The sequence below is a fragment of the Muntiacus reevesi genome, chromosome 9 (genome assembly GCF_963930625.1).
Source record: "Muntiacus reevesi chromosome 9, mMunRee1.1, whole genome shotgun sequence".
In the NCBI taxonomy this organism is placed as follows: Eukaryota; Metazoa; Chordata; class Mammalia; order Artiodactyla; family Cervidae; genus Muntiacus; species Muntiacus reevesi.
In genome coordinates this window covers 61,599,111-61,616,313 of record NC_089257.1, presented here as the reverse complement: position 1 = coordinate 61,616,313, position 17,203 = coordinate 61,599,111, and the positions used below count along the sequence as shown (strand labels likewise).

Here is a 17,203-nt window from a genome sequence, read left to right as displayed (position 1 = left end):
TTCCTGCACTGGCTTCTCTCCTCTAGGATATTTTAGGCACTGGCCCTTATGTGCCTGTGAAGTGTTATGGGGCACATCGTGTGTGCCAAGCACTGTGTTAGTTGATTGGGTAGAGGCCATGGTGATAGCGGCAAGAGGCAGGAAGGTAGAGGGATAAGAGAGGAGAATAAGACACTTTCTTTTTCTGTGCAAGTTCAGTCTAGCAGCGGACCAGTTCAGTTCAGTTCAGTCACTCAGTTGTGTCCGACTCTTTGTGACCCCATGGACTGCAGCACTCCAAGCTTTCCTGTCCATCACCAGTTCCTGGAGCTTACTCAAACTCGTGTCTATTGAGTCAGTGATGCCATTCAACCATCTCATCCTCTGTCATCCCCTTCTCCTCTTGGCTTCAATCTTTCCCAGCATCAGGGTCTTTACCAAGGAGTCAGTTCTTCACATCAGGTGGCCAAAGTATTGGAGTTTCAGCTTCAACATCAGTCCTTCCAATGAATATTTAGGACTGATTTCCTTTAGGATGGACTGGTTGGATCTCCTTGCAGTCCAAGGGACTCTCAAGAGTCTTCTCCAACACCACAGTTCAAAAGCATCAATTCTTCGGCACTCAGCTTTCTTTATGGTTCAACTCTCACATCCATGCATGACTACTGGAAAAACCATAGCTTTGACTAGACTGACCTTTGTTGGCAAAGTAATGTCGCTGTTTTTCAATATGCTGTCTAGGTTGGTCATAACTTTCCTTCCAAGGAGCAAGCATCTTTTAATTTCATGGCTGTAGTCACCATCTGCAGTGATTTTGGAGCCCCAAAATATAGTCTCTCACTGTTTCCATTGTTTGCCTATCTATTTGCCATGAAGTGATGGGACCAGATGCCATGATCTTAGTTTCCTGAATGTTGAGTTTTAATCCAACATTTTCACTCTCCTCTTTCACTTTCATCAAGAGGCTCTTTAGTTCTCCTTCGCTTTCTGCCAAGCAGGAGACCAGACATGAAAACAAATAATTACTGAGTGATAAGCGCTATGTTTTGTTTGTTTGTTTTTTAAAGTATGAAGCAAAATCCACAGGAGCTCATACGAGGAGTGATTCTGAGGATGGTGGAGGATCATGGAAGCAGTGAGATTGTTTAGCTGGGTCTTACAATATAAGCAGGAGCCCCTCAGAGAGAGAGAAGAGGGAATGAGATGAGGGAAGAGGATCTTTAAAAGCCTGGCTGTGGGTGCTGGCTGTGTGCTGTGGAGGTGAAAGGAAAGGGAAGTGAGCACCAGTTTATAAACGGCTCTGTTCCAGACAAGGGTCTGCCCTTCAGTCGGCCGGCACCTGAGAGTTGCTGGTGCTGCTGAAGCAGGGGGGTGACATGGAAGGAGGCATGTAGGATGCTCGGTGCAGGGCACCACCACAAAGGCCACCCCGTGTGTGCTCCCACTGATGCTAGCTGTGGTGAACAGGCGAATCCAGACACAGAAGTAGACAGTGATCGCCACAGGTTGGGGGTGGCTGGGATCATGGGGAATGGCACAGGGGCACAGGGCTTCTTTTTGGGGTGACAAAATTGTTCTCTATTAGGGAGTGGTGATGGCTGCACAACTTTGTGAATATACTAACCTCACCGCATCATACACTTTAAGAGGGTGAACTTTATGGTAGGTGAATTACATCTCAATAATAAAAGAAGAGGCACATGAAGAATGATGCCTGGCAGGGAGCTAGACCCCACCCGGATAGAGGAAGGCTGGCCATTAGGAGACCTCTGCAGGACGGCAGCATCCCCCAAATGTGGGGGTCCCTGGCTCAGCCCTGCTTCTCTCAGCATCGACTTGCTGAGGTGTCTCTTCCTTCCTGGCCCTGGGCTGATTCTGCTGGGGTTGTGGGGCACTAGAGATCCTGGGACCCCCACCTCTGGACAGGCTTCCCACCCCGTCTCCCTGCCCCGCATCCAGGAGGTGTGGTGGCTCAGCACGTTACACCTGGGACCAGAGTGACAGACAGGTCACCTGACAAGCCACACCACTTATTTTTGAAGACAGGCGGGTCCCCTGGTAATAGAGCAAGCACGGAAGCAGCTTTGCCATAGACGGGGAAATTAGGGCAGAAAATAACACCATGAAAACAGAACTGTCTGTCCAGAAATAGGAGAGAAAAAAGCCTCACCCCCCCATCCCAGAGTGTCAGAGCCTGTCTGAGCTCCTGGGAACCCTGGGGCCATCCCCCCACCCCCATCCCCACTAGGCTCAGAGATTTTCCGTCTGAAATGCACTTGCTTGGGCAACCCTACTCATCAGGGTTGAGGGGTAGGGGGATGGGAGAGCCCTGGGCACAGAGGCTCTAACAGAGTCCTTTGTGTGGGGGCACTGAGTGTTTCTAAGGTGGCTGAGGAAGCACTCATCCCCTTGGGAGGGAAGTCCTGTCATCTGGAAGGTTCGTGGGGACTGAGGTTCCCTGGACAGGCCGGGGAGGGGAAATGTACTGGCCATCAAAGTGGGTTGAAAGTTCTGATGCTTGTAAATCGGCGGGGGTGTGTGCCTGTGTGTGATCCTTGGTTGTAGGACATTTTAAGATGCCTGGATGGGGTGAGGCAGCGGTTTGGAGGCAGGGGTGGCTGAGACTAAAAAGCGCAGGCAGAAGCTGCAGGCCTTCAAGCCCCCAGATTTCCCTCCCAGCCCCATATGTGGGTAAAAGGGCAGGGCTATCTCCCCAGCCCGAGCTTATGAATGGAAGCGGGAGGGAGCCGTGTGTGGGGAGCCCAGAGGAGCCTGGGAGAGAGTAGGGCCGGCAGGGCTGGCAGAGGGCTGCTGGGGGACTTCACGCCCTGGCAGGCAATCGCTTTATTTTTACTCTGGGCTTGGGGGCGAGGGCAGGGCAGAGAGGAGAAGGCGAGGTGGAGCCGAGCCGGTCTGAGGGGGAGGACCTTGCTGATTTTTCCCAGCATCCCCCAGGCCACTTCTCTAACCACAAACCTCAGTCTCAAGCCACTTGGTTGTCATGGAAACAGGACGGAATAGAACAGATGGTCTCCACTAGCCAAATTCCAATTAAACAGGGCAGAGATGGATCAGAAAGGGGGTGTGATGTGACTGGGCCACAGAAGGCTCTGCCCTCCAACCCCACCTGCCCAGGCTGGTCTGCCACAGGATGGACAGGAAGTCCCTGGTCACTTCCAGCAGACCAGGGGTGGGGTCAGAAGGGAATTCTGGAAGAAGCCTCTCAGAACGGGCGTAGAAACCTGCCTGGAGGGAGTCATCCCCAGTCTCCTGCACCCTCACTCTCTCAGTTCCCAAATGTGAGCGGCTTGGAGAAGGGCTGCACTGGAGGGGAACACACATTTAAACCTACAGAAACACTGAAATGAAACACATGCCTGCCTGCATATATGACCAAGTACACATGTGTAATTAAACAGTGCTGTATACATACACACGTGTGTTTGTGCACATTTGCAGGCACAGAAACACATAAGGGCACATACAAAAAGGTTAAGCAAAGTCATTAATCAGAGACACATTCTTACAACAGTACAAAGAAAATGCTTTAGGAGACGAAATAAGCAATTTATTTCAATTTACTTAATAAACATGTATTAAGAATCTATCAAGTGCCTGAAAGAAGGAATTAGATACACACACTCTTTCACACACACACACACACACACACACACACACACACGAGTAAAAGAGTGATATGGTCTTGGACTCAAGGGACGATGGACTAATATTGCGATCAGGTGCCATGGTAGAAATGTTTACAAGTGCCATGACAGTAACAGGGAGGAGATGATGAACTTGGGAGGGGTGTTCAGAAAAGAAAGGGCCTTGAAGGATGAGTGGGACTTTGCCAGGAAGCGAAGTAGGACCCCTCAGTAGAGAAGACAGTGCGATCCAAGTCCTGGAGGAATGAAAGGTGAGGGATGGGGAGTAGAGGGGACGAGCCCAAGGTGCAGCAGCTAGTGGAGGAGCAGACCCCCTACAAACTTGCACTCAAACACAAACGTGCCTAGTGATGCACCAGCGCACACACTGGGAAACCACATATCCCTGAACACCTTCACACACACACGAAAATCAGAGCCCCCTGCTCCCCAGGGCTCCATGCATGGGAGGTACTTAGTAAATGTTGACTAAGTGGGAAAAAGATGCTTTTGTTTGCTGCAAACAGCAAGAGGGGAGTATGGGAAGTGTCAGGAGAGAGGGAAACATCAGAAGTTTTAGCATCTTGGTTATGTTCTTGTTGTTCAGTCGCCAAGTCATGTCCAACTCTTTGCAACTCCATCGACTACAGCATGCCAGGCCTCCCTGTCTCTCACTATCTCCCAGAGTTTGCTTAAGTTCATGTCCATTGAATCAGTGTTTCTATCTAACCATCTCATCCTCTGTTGCCCTCTTCTCCTGCCTTGGTTTTAGAGTTAGACAAAGGGCCAGGAAAACAGAGAGGTATGCAGAGGAAGGAAATCTCTGAGCTTACTGGGCTTGAGAAGGAAGGCAAGCCAGCAGCTCCCATTGGCGTACTGCACATTTATGGAACACCTACTGTGTTCAGAGCACTGAGCTGGGGCCTGAAGACATTGTCAGGTTCAGTCCTCCCCTTCAAAGACCTCAGGGTCTAGGGTGAGGGGCGGAGAGAAAGTTCCAGACAACGCAGTCCCAGAGACTGGCGAAGAACTCAGGGGGTGGGGCCCTTTGGCAACCAAGCATTTCACAGCAGTTTTCACATGGGGGGCTTTGGACTGACCCAAAAGCAGGAGCCAAGGCCCAGGGGCAGGAGTGGAGGAGCTGAGAGAGAGCAGTTAATTCCTGCTGGAACCTTGAATGGGCTTCCCTGGTGGCTCAGAGGGTAAAGCATCTGCCTGCAATGCAGGAGACTTGGGTTCAATCCCTGGGTTAGGAAGATGGAAGACATGGAACCTTGAATGTGCCAATGGCAGGCCAGGGGAGATGGCTTTGGAAAAGTAGCTTCTGACTACCTCAAGAGCCTAGGCCAGTGGTTCCTAACTGGGGGTATCTTTGTCCCAGGAACATTTAGCAATGTCTGAAGGCATTTTTTATTGTCTCATGGAGGGGGGTGGTGGGAGGACGCCATTGACATCTACCTAGAAGGAAGCCAGAGATGGTGCTGAACATTCTACTATGCGTGGAATTACCTGGCCCAGGACGTCAGCAGTGCCAACTGTGGGTGAGAGCCCCAGCCTTGGTCACAGAGTCTGTGCTTAAGGAGCAGGCACTGGGCGGGGGGCAGGAGGGAGCCACGAGGGCTTCCAGTGGAGCAGGAGTGTGACGTGCCCCAGCATCTCCTTGCTCTGCGTGTGCAGGTCACACGGGAACAGGGAGAGCTCCCAGCACTCGCAAGTTTCAGAGGGTGGCAGTGTTGAGACTGGGGTGGGGATGGGGGTCCTGTAGAAATGGGACCAGTAAGAGTTGACAACAAACCAGATGCAGAGGACGGAGGAGAAAGGGCCCAGCTCCAGTGAAGGCAAAATTGGGGTTCCGAGCACAGAAGCGGGGAGAGCCCAGCGAGGGCTGTGTCCTGGGAAGAGAAGGCCTGCATGCAGGGCCTGAAGTGGGACTGTCCAGCCGGCAGTCCGAGGAGCTGAGCCAGGGCACAGGGCAGGCTGACATTGGACACAGCAGGTAGAGAAGACCATTCTCTGAGGCCCCAAATCCTCCACCCAGTCTTCCCAGCTCCTTCTGCGGTGCCCCCATCCTGAAGACACGCCAGAAGACTCCAGACTTCTTTCACGTGTGTCCACGGGTGGCTTCTCAGGCGGCCCTGGTCACTCTCCTGGTGCTTCCTCCACCCTCTGCCACTCCGACTCCAGGTCTCAGCATCAAGGTCACGTCCCCAGGGAAGCCTCCCTAGGTTAGGGCCTGGGTGTCTTCCTCACAACCCTGTGTGGACTTTAATCACTTAAGTAATGCTCAGAGCGGGCGAACACCTGTTTTCAGACAGTACCTCATGACTTGGCTCAGCCCCAGCTCTCGCCAAAGACTGAAACAGGCAGGAGAGGCTCCGAGGTCCCAGGCGTCAGCCCATTGCCTCCTTTCCCTTTTTCATATTCTGCTCTTCCCTCACGGTCTCCTGCTCCCCTGGCCACACAGCTTACAAGAGAAATGTTCTGATAGCCACCAGCATGGGCTGGCACCAAGGATCCAGGAAAAGGCTTGGAAATCTGGACAAAACACCAATGAGAAGTTTTCCAGCAATTACAAATCAAAAATGCCACCCAAAGGCCAAACCACAAGGACATGTGCCTCCTCTTCTCCCCATCCCATTCTGCCCCCTTTGAATAAAGCCTTTAACCTCAATTTAAATGGCTAAAATTACTTTTTCTTGCCAAGAGGTACCTGGTACCTAAAAGATGCTCAAAGAGCATCTGTGGACCAACTGACCTCACCTAAGGGAACAGGGAAGAGCTACCCACAGGATCACCCCAGGACCCCATCTGGCCAGCAGAACGGGCCCAACCAAGTGAGTCAGCGGGCACCAAGGAGAGTGATGAGTGATTACAGGGATGCTCTGGGGTGGTCTAAGGGCCTACCCTCCCAGGAGGAAATATCTAGGTGCATCCAAAGAGCCTGTGGGGCAGGCCTGCAGTCAGTCCCTAATCTCTCTTGGAGATTAAACACCCTGCTGGCTGAAGAGACCAGAAACCAGGCACAGGGGTGGGCGAGGTGGGGCTTCTTTTCAGAGGCCCAGGGAAGAGGCTAGAAAGAGCTCCAGGTTGGAGGTGGGGGAACTGAAAGTGGGAAGAAAACACTAATGATTTATTAACCCAAGTTACTAATTATTAACCAGCTAGACTCTTGGACTAGAGGGCCCAATTTCTGGCTTTCCCCCTTCGCCAGGGTTGAATCCCAAGCACCTCTGGGACTCCCCACCCCCACCCTGCCTGCTGCTCCACCCCATGTAGGCTATCTCCAGCCCAGCCTTGCTTTTTATCTCTCCCTGCCCTTCCTGGTGGCCGCTACCATTGAGTATCAACTCCTACTCGCTGCTCTGGTGGGGTGTCTGGAGAGAGAGGGATGACAGTGATTGAAACTATTATTTGGGGACATGACTGGGTGACCTAGGGAGCAGTCGGGGGGAGGAGCCATCCCCTCTCACTTCCCACCTCCTCACTCCCATCCTCCAAGGGTAGCTAAATGCCTTATCTCCCCCTGCTGAGCTGTAGTGTTTGGTGAGGGGAGCAGGGTCTCATGCAGGAGGGATGGGGGCAGTTGTCAAGGAGCAGTAAGCCTGTGAGATGGGGGAGAAGGAACTCCAAGCAATGCCTCCTGGGTTCCAGGGGTGGGGTACTGGAGATGAATAGGGGGGAGACTTGGGGGAGTGCATCCTGACTAACCTCCTCTAGGGGTTCAGGAAGGAGATTTCTGGTTTACTGTTAGGATAAAGGGAAGCTCAGACTCTCCAGTGGCCAAAGACTCATTTCACCACTGGCCCTGGGAATTCACCACCAAGAAACCCATAAGGGTCTGTCTGGTGGGGCGGTAGGGAGTAAATAGTGTCTGGTCCGTACTGATGGACTGCCTGTTTGGGGTGGTGGTGGTAGACTTGTGGCTGTAGAATCTGTATTGCAGACTGTAGATCACAAGGTCAGACGGTGAGGTGCCACACCCTGCCACATGCTGTGGCTTGCTCTCCCAGCCCCGGGACATGCCATAGAGCGGCTGCACCATGGCAGGAAGCGCCAGGCGACAGGAGAGGCTGCAGGGCGATCATCCCATTGGTGGCATCCTTGTGTGCACCAGCGACTGCACCCATTCCAACCGGTCCCTACCCATGCCCACTAGGACACAGGCTGCTGGGAGAATTTGGGGGGTGCCTGCACCGCCTCCTGGTGAAGTGACTGCAGGCAGAGGGTCCCCTGCCCTCCCCACTGTCCTCCTTATGCCCTGAATCTCTGCAATATGGTCCCTCTCTCAGGCCCCTCACCAGCTTAATTCCTTAATTCCCACAGGAGATAAACGGATCTCTCACTGCAATTTATTATTAATCCAAAGGAAAATAGGGGTTGGGAAGGGGTGAGGTGGAGGTGGGGAAGGGGTGGGGTGGAGGTGGGGAAGGGTGAAGGCAGTCAATCCACTCTTCCTCCTCTTGGCCCTGGGACAGTGGCTGTGACTGGGGACTCCTAGGCTGAAATTCCTGGGTCAGGAAGCCTGTGTTTGGAGCATCACACCTGTTATTGGGGATCTAGACAATTTGCTTCCCAGGAAAGCATCTGAGATGGAGGGGGTGTCAGACTTGGCTGGATGAACTCATGGGAAAGAAGACCCTGCATGCCAGAGGCTGTCTTTAAAGGCCTGAAAGACCCCCTGTGCAGAATCAGATGTATTCCACACAATTCCAATGGGGTAGAAACAGGAGTAACTGGTAGGAGTTTCAGGGAAACAGATTTCCGCTCAGTACAAGGAAGAATTTGGGGTAGTCACAGCTGTATCGGCTTCCATGTGGGGTGGTGAGCTCCCCGTCACTGCAGGTATCCATGCTGAAGTTGGATGATCAACCAACAGGTAGGATGTGGTTGAAGGGTTTTAAGAAGTGACTGGGTGTTACCTTATTTGACTCCCCTTCCAACGCCAAGACTCTGGGTGATCCGTGACCTACCCTTCTGGTCTTCCCTTCCCCTGCAGGGCAGAGGGTACCCTCAGCTGAGAGTCCGGCTGGAAGGCTCTTTCCAGACCTGGGGCTGGGAGGGAACAATCGGGCTCAGATGTGCAACCTGGCTTGAAGGGTGAAGGCGCACTCAACATCCTGCCAGTCACTTCTGTCCCTTCATGTCCCAGGAGGGAGAGTTTAGGGAGAGGACAGGCTTCGGTAATAACCTCGTGAGGCCCCAGCTCCTCCGCATCTCCCGGTCAGGCCCCTGCCCCATGGGCACGAAGAGGTGGCACCCTGGGGTGTCACCTGCTGTGTTGGGAGGTCAGAGGGTGGGTGCTGTCCCATGCTGGACTAGGAGCTCCAGGAGGCATGAGTGCATGCGAGGTCGAGTGGGTGTAGGGACGGGCCCACCATCCCTTTCCCCTTGCACACCAGGGCAGTGGGAGCCCCATAAGTGCTGGCACTGGGCTCTCAGGGTAGCTAGACTCCTACACCTGGGGTAGCTTGGTCGAGAGCATGTAACTCTTGCTTCTAACTACCATCTAACAAGAGCTTCCCTGGTGGCTCAGTGGTAAAGAACCTGAATGCCAATGCAGGAGAAGTGGGTTTGATCTTCGGGTTGAGAAGATCCCCTGGAGAAGGCAATGGCAACCTGCTCCAGTATTCTTGCCTGGGAGATCCCATGGACAGAGGAGCCTGGCGGGTGACAGTTCACTGGGTCACGAAGAGTCAGACATGACTTAGTGACTTAAACAACACCAACCCTTTGAGAAGGGAGCACAGGATGGCATGGGTCACCACATACCTTCCCAGGTGACCATGTGAGTGGTTTTCCAGGAGCCCAGGGGTCTGAGTACTTGACCCTTCCTGAGTTGATCACCCTAGAAAGGTCATGGAACCCTGCAAGGGTTCCCCTCCCCCTGCCAGCGTGCTGGGTCATGAACTGCTGGGAGGCTCCTGGGCCTGGCTTCCAGCCCTGGGGAAGGGCCCCCCCTCTAGACCCAGGGTCCTTGGGCAGGCGGCAGCTAATAATAGCTAAGTGGTGTAAAGACTCGCTCTGTACCAGGCACTGTGCTAATCATGTTACAGGCATTGTTTAGCTCTTCTAAACCTCCCAGTATTGCATCCCCATTTTCCAGTGAAGAAAACTCAAGTTTAGAGAAGACAAGACGCAGATATATACTTGGCCACATGTGAGCAATAAAAGGCAGAGACTACTTGGCTCCAGAACAACCAGTGGGTTCAGTCAATTTGCTGGAAAAAAATAGTCAAACCAGTTGTTTGTGATCCTATAGACAAAACAATTATCTAAGATTGACCTTCTGCATTCTCCAACTGGCGGCTGGGGGGCAGTGCAAAACCCTGCCTCAACAGTCATCATCTCTGACTGCCCGCCCTTTCCCCCTTCTTCCCCTCATCCCAGGATGCAGATTCTGCCCTTCTCCCAACAGGGAGCTGGGTGAGAGCCCCCCCACCTCCACGGGGGAGAAGATGGCTATCAGAGGCTGATCAGGAGCAGACACACACACACACACACACACACAGAGCACATGACCTCATGTGCGGACACACACATACACACACAAGCCATAAACCTCTCTCATACACACACAGAGGACATAAAAACACTTGTAAAGAAACACATAAACCAGCACAAATTATCATCACAGTGCTAACTGTGTACACAAGTGCCGAGGGGGTAGGAGTAATGGAGTGATGGAGACAGGAGAGGATAATGGAGCTCTTTCCTGTTAAGGGTGTTTCTACGCGGCGCTGGGGTCTATGTGTGTGTGTGGGGGGTGACCTGCAGAGAAGCTCCTGGTGGCACTGTCTGTGGCCTGTCCCGAGCTCCCAGGAGGGAAAGGGGAGCCACCAACACCCTGCCCGGTTACCCCACAAGCAGTGCTGAGAGGTGGGGGCTAAAGAGTGTTGCCTTCCCTCCTCCCACGACCAACACCCCGCCCCACCCTGACCCCCGTCCCCGCCCCCTGCTTCAGATTCAATCTGGAGGCCCATTATCTGACTCCTGGGAGGTGAGGAGGGTTGAGAAGGGTGCTAAGGCCCAGGCAGGGGCAGGCACAGGGGAGCAGGGGCCGGGGGCTGTCATCCAAGTTCCCCAAAGGCTCATCCATCAACTGAGCAGAGATAATCAGAGTGTGCAGCCGGTCCAGGATGCTGATTACTCTGTGGGCACCGCAAACACAGGGAATAAATCTGGGAAGGGGCTGGGGAGGAGGTGTCTCGGTAGCAGGGCCGACCACCCTGCCTGGGAAGCGAGAGGTGGCCCATCCATCATTCTGAGAGATGCAGCAATCTAGGCCAATGAGATCAGGTTGTTTGGGGGCGGGGGAGGTGGGCAATCATCATAAAATAATCTACAGTGCAGTGTGGCTGCTCCACTCTGGTCTCATTTATACTCGAGGAGAATCCTGTCCCTGCCCCTGCTCCAATTTTTCACTTGGGAGCCACTGCAGAAGCTTCTGCCACTGACTTAAAGCCCTTGAAGGAGGCCTGGCCCAGAGGGGACACAAGAGGAGCATCCAAGTGGCTTGACTCAAAAGCACCTGTGGGCATCGCAGGCCCTAGGGCAGGCAGGTGCGGGGCAGAGCTGGCCCCTCTGTGCTGACAAGGCAAGCCTTAGGTCTGCATGGAGGTCATACAGGTGTTAAGGCCTCCTTGCCCCTCTCACTTCTAAGAGCTTCCCAGGGAGGGTAGGGGGGCAGATCCCAGCCCCAGGAATCATCCCGCAGCGCTGGCCTGGGTCTGGGCCACAGAGGCCACTTGTAATTCAAGCTAACGGAGCATGGATAATCTAGAACAGCGGAGAGTCTGGGAGGAATTTCTCTTTGGCGTCGAAACATTATCAGATGACTGTTTGCAGCCGAGTTACCTTCCTAATTAAGCAAGGGAGTTTGTGAGGCCTGAGCGCACGTGGTGACTGCAGAGTCAGGGTGTGGGGCAGGGTGTGGCCACAGGTGACCCTCGGGAGGACAATCCACAGCTGGGCCATCTGGACTCCCCTCTTGGTCCTTGCCCACAACACTGGGAAAGGGTGTTGATTTTTCTGCTCCCACGATTGTCCTTCCCGGGAAGTTCGCTACCCCAGCTGTGAGGTGGCCAATGCCTCTGTCCCCTGGTTCCCCATCTTGAACCTGCCTGGGCATAGGAAGCACCAGGCCCTTTCATGCCAGGAGATCAAAGCATCTGGCACAGGTGAACACCCTAAATCCTCTCCCTGCCCCACTCCCCAGGTAGGGGCCCCTCCCTTGCCATCTTTTCAGATCTCTGGGTGAGGGCAAGAAAGAGTGGAACCTTCTAGAAACTTAGGATAGACCCTGGCATAGGAGCAGTTTGCTGAGCCATGGACCCACCTGGGATGTGGAACCAGCCTGGGAACACCTACTGGGGGCAATTCCAGGCAGATTCTCCAAGGGGCGCTATTATACCTGCCTCTGGTCTCACAGGGAAACGTGGTGGGAGGCCCTCAGATGGCATCAGTGATTCGCAAAGGCTCAGGGGATGAAAGAGCAATAATGTCAAGACATCTCCCTCCAGCAGAGGCACATCAACACTCCCAAGACACAATAGAGACAGTGGCAGGATACACCAGGAGTGTAACAACTGTACTTCTAGTACTTACATGGTATCCAAGAGATAAAGTAGTAACAACCGCTGAAAATTTCTGATGATAAGCATTAATAAGCCCCCAATGCTCCAGGAAGGCCCCAGGTCATTCCTGCATCATCAAAGGGAGCAGGTGGGTAGGCTCTACGATGCTACACAGGGGTGATAGGCATTCTGGAGGCAAGGTCCTATGTTACCCCAGGCTTAGTAAGGATCATGGACACTGGGCCTGATTTCCTGGATCCGGATCCTGGCTCTGTCACTAAATAGCTTTGTGACCGGAGGCCAGTTATCTAACCTCTGCTCAGGCCTCATTTGTTCATATGTTAAAAATGAGAAGAATCCTCCACTAGAAGTAAGTATTGTTATGGAGATTGAATAAGTTATTACCGGTAAGATGTTCATAATAGTGTCTGAGTGTCTAAAAACTCTTGATAACAGTTTGCTGTTTTTATTATCATCACTGTCCAAACAAACAAAGATGTATCCACCTAGTAGGTACTATGCAATGATGTATCCACCTAACATTGGACTATGTGACGATGTATCCGCCTACCGTGTTATCAGCCCACAGAGTGGCAAACCCTGTGCAATGCCCTGGGGAGCCTAAGCCCCCTCAGCAATGGACCCTGTCCTTTTGGAGCTCTGAGTCTTATGAAGATAAACCTCAGGCCCAAATAACTAATAGCAAGATGTAGAGTGGCTATTGCCATGGGCGGCATGGATGAGGTGCTGCAACAAGGGGGTGGATCTCTGAGTGAAAGAGATCATTTCCGACTGGGGGCTTCCTGATAGAAATACTCTCGGCTTCAGTTTTTGGATATGGGAAATAGGGGAGGGTTGGTGGGAATGGCACATGCAAAGGCCCTGAGGTGGGAAAATGCACAGGGTGTGTGGCTGGCTGCGAGGGGTGGTTGGAGCTGAGCCAGGTGGGGAGCAGTCATCAAATGCTTGTGTGCTTGTGAGCATCCTTTTCAGGCTTGGATTAAGTATATTCATCCAAGAGGCAGTGCAGGCAATTTGGAGCTGGAGAGCCAGGAGTCAGGGACAGAGGTGAGCCAGGGGCTGCTTCAGTGGTCTCCCGAGTGAGGACACCACTGCCAGCTTCTCCTGCAGTGGGACCCTCATCAAGTGGCAGCAAGGCCAGCTTGGCTCTGAGGCACCTTGTCTGCTCGCTTTGTTCCAGCAGCTGACAGCATTTGCCCAAGAGAGACCAGGACTAAGGGAGGGGATACCTGGGGTGCTGCTCAGGGGCCAGAGAATGGACCCCACGGGGGCAGCCGACCAACCTCACTTGGGGCTCAAATTCCAAACAAGCTGCAGGGTCTTACAGGGGAGCATCCATCAGGGGCTGGTACAAGTCTCCAGCCCCCTTTTCTCCAGAGCAGGGCTGACTTGCCAACATCTGCCCAAACAGATCAGCGCTCCCATCTCCACTGACTCATTTGGCGGGTGCTCCTGACCTGAAGTGTGGGCTGGCCTGCGTGACCCCTGCATGGAGCACTAAGAACCAGTTACTCCGGCCCAGACTCTCTTTCCTCTAGAAGACCGAGGCACTAAGACGGGGCAAGGTTTTCTTTGCCCTCATCTTGTTTGTCATGGCTACATCCACTGAGCCCTGGTGATGTTTTGGTGATGGGCTGGTCTGCAGGTGGGAAGAGAGATAAAGCAGAAGGGGAGGGAAGGGCAGAGAAGCTGGCTGTCAACAGGCACCAGAATTTGCTAAGAATGGAATAATCCTGTCTTTGGTGGGAAGAACCCCAAGATGCAACCAGTGCTCCATCACAGCCATTGTGGGCAAATTAATCTACCTCAGGGAGAGGAGTAGGGCCAGGAGCCTCCCCCCTCCCACCACCCCAAGGCCACCTGATGGTGAAACTGCATCTATAAGGGATGAAAAATGCTTCTAACACAGGACCCCAGGTCTCTATCCCCATCTTTTGGACAGAAAAGTGGGCAGCGATTCAGACGTGTCTCTTTAGTGTCCCCAGACCTGTGGCTGTGAGTAGGCTTGCTGTCCCTGTCCCCAAAGGCCCTCCTCCATGGAATGACAGTGTTTTACTGAGCTTCTCAGAAGGTGGACTCCCCTGCCCAGTTCTGGAAGGAGCTGTGTCCTTATCTCCTGAAGGGAGGGAGCTGTGGGGGGTGGGGTGGGGTGGGTAGAACCGAGGGTCCAAGTGGGCAGGAGGGACCTCATGTTTCCAGCTTTGGGGAACATGCATTTCAAGAATGCATGGATGGAGGTGGGGAGGGAGGACCCTACTCAAGCCCATAGATCAAACTCAACTCCCAACGGGACATTCCTGTGCCCGTGGCCACTGGCCTGTTTTGCTGCCTGGGCCACGCCTGCAGCTGTGTCCCAATGGGGCCACCAAGCCAGCGGAACTAATGTCCTCTAATGAGATCCGGGCCAGAGTGGCCGGGCGGGTTTTATTGTCTGTGGCTTGGTAATGAGACTCCTCATAAACTGGGAATGAAACTGGGATCTGCGTGGACCAGAGAGGGGTGGGGGTAGCCCAGGAGAGGTACTCAACTCTGCCTACCAAATCTCAGCCCCTCCCACTCTCCATTGCTCCGGTCAAGTCCACAAAGCTTTCTGAGCATTGCCAGCACATTGGCTGTGTGCCTGCCTGTGTCCTGGAGCTCTGTGCTCACACCTTGGGGCCATGCCCACATTTCGGGTCAGATCCTGGGAGTGATGCTTTAGCATTTGGAAGGACATGCTCCCCTTCACCCATTCTGTTATTGGGCATCTGTGCTTTGTGTCAACCTGAACTGTGGGTCAGCTCTAGCAGGTCCACCCTCTAACCTATATCTCCATGTATACCTCACTTCACCCGGCGGGGGACATTATAAGCTGGTGGTTGCCAGCAAAGCAAATGACTGCCCCACTGGACACATTCTACTGTGGTCTGGCTCAGCCTCTTCTGCGTCTGTCCATCCCAGTCCATCTCATCTTTCTTCATCTACTGGATTTGGAGCAGAAAGCCTGGCGTCTAATCTGGTTGCACTGGCATGAGATGGGCAGCAAGGTACTAGACCTACATCTCACTTTTCCCGTTTGTAAGATGGGAGAACTACCGATACCCTTTACATGGGGTTATTGAGAGGATCAGCTGGAATTATGAGCTGAAAAGAGGATCACAAACATCTTTATTATTATTGGTGAAAGCATCAATCTGCAGCAGGAGAAACTGAGAAGGGCATGACCCCGGGAGGGATCTCTACCTCTCTGGCTGTACCATCTTGCCTGAAGAGCAGGTACATGGACTGCTGGGAGAGGGGCCTGTGGCCCGCCCCCATGCCAAATGTAGAAGTTTGCAGGGGCTGAGTCCCGGATTCTCCACGCCAGCCTCAGGCTGCCATCCCAGCCAGTGTTCCAGATGAGCCGCAGTGCCCAGCTGGGTTGCAGCCAAGGGGCGAGGTGGGTGCTGGGGAGAGCCCTTGGCAACAGACTGGAGAACAAAGGCCACACAGCACCTGCTGCTTGGGCAGCACACGACCACCAGGCCTGGGCTCAGGCAGGTGCCTGCAGCCAACCAGGCCACCTGAGTCCCCACAGCCGCTGCAGCCCTTGCCGTCATTTCCAGGTGGGGAAGTGAGGTCAGCAGTGGGCAGGCAACTGAGTGGCTCTTTCTCAAGAGAGTGTGCAGTTGGCAGTGTCCAGCTGGCAGATACAGAGGGAGCCAGGACCACTCAGAGGAAAGGCATAGAACACAGGAGTAGCTGCCACTATTGCACATTTATCACGAGCTGGGCAATGCACTGAGCACTTTTCATATTGCCCTAATCTTCACAAACCTTTGAAAGTATAGTAGCAGAAACCCATTTTACAGATGGGAAAACTGAGGCCTACAAAGCTATTTAACCAGGCCCACCCAGCTAGCAATTGGTAGAGCTGGGATTCAAATACAGTACAGCTGGCCTTGCTTTGCTGTCTCACTCTGCTGGGCAGTCAAAATGGGGGTGATCTCCAGGTTGAGGGGAGAGGGACTGAGCTCTCTGCTGCTCCCTCTGGACTGGGCCCTGGCACCATAGCTGCTTTGCCCCTAGAAGACGGTGAAAGGCACAGATCTCATGAGCCTCTGAGAATACATATCTACTGCCCCTCCCCCACTTCAGGATAACCCTTGGGATTACCCCTTGCTCGGAACAGCCTACATACCGTCTGTGATCAGGAAGGCTTTCTTTGTGTCCTTAGGTTTCTCCTGTGGCACTGAGTTAATCTCTCCTTGTCAGGGTTCAGATATTAGGTCCGACGTGTTTTCTCCTATCTTTCCCCTCTCCCTATTTCCCAGTTCCAAACAGCACAGGAGAATCCAGAGCTTAAAGGGTTAACTGGGCTAAGGAGTGTTATCTCCAGCTCAGGGCTTTCCCTGTGCAAGGTGATCCCTGCTCAGATCTTAAGTTACCTCTAGCCCCAGCCAGCACATCTGCTGCTGGCTCTACAGACGAGGTTTCTATGGAGAGGGGCGGACACCACGGGGCAGAAACACTTGCCAGCCTGACTTGGGCATCGGGACCTGGGCTCCCAGGACTGCCCTCTTCCCCACTGCTTGCCCTTCATTCCCACTCGCCTTTCCAACAAGGAGGCTACCGTCTTCTGCTCTGTGAACTGGGGCGCTCCAGGCACATGTGTGCTGCTGAACTGGGCACACATATGGTTCGACAGGGTTTTTCAAAGCCTATGACTCAGAGCTCCTTTAAATGCCCAGAGTACATCACCTTTCCCCAGATGACCCTTTTCCTCAAGTATTCATGCAGGAAGCAGAGATGCCAAAGTAGTAGCTGAAAACCTATTTCCTGTGGCCCCTCCCGGCTGCTCAGGAACCCTGAGAAGCAGAGGAAAATCTCTCCAGGTGAGCATCTCCCTGTGAGGATGCAGAGGCCCAGCCTGAGGTCAAGGACAGAGCAGAAAAAGAAAGGGGTGTCCAGGCTTCCTACCCCCAAAGCATGTGGCAGCTCAGTCTTAGAAGGAGCTGGCTAAGGGCA

The 17,203-nt window shown here is 53.4% G+C and overlaps 1 protein-coding gene across 2 annotated transcripts in view; it reads right to left on the bottom strand.

Annotated features, from left to right (window-relative positions):
- The window catches only part of NECTIN1 (nectin cell adhesion molecule 1), a 98,817-nt gene that overhangs the window by 76,944 nt on the left and 4,670 nt on the right, over nucleotides 1-17,203 (bottom strand). The window lies entirely within an intron of this gene.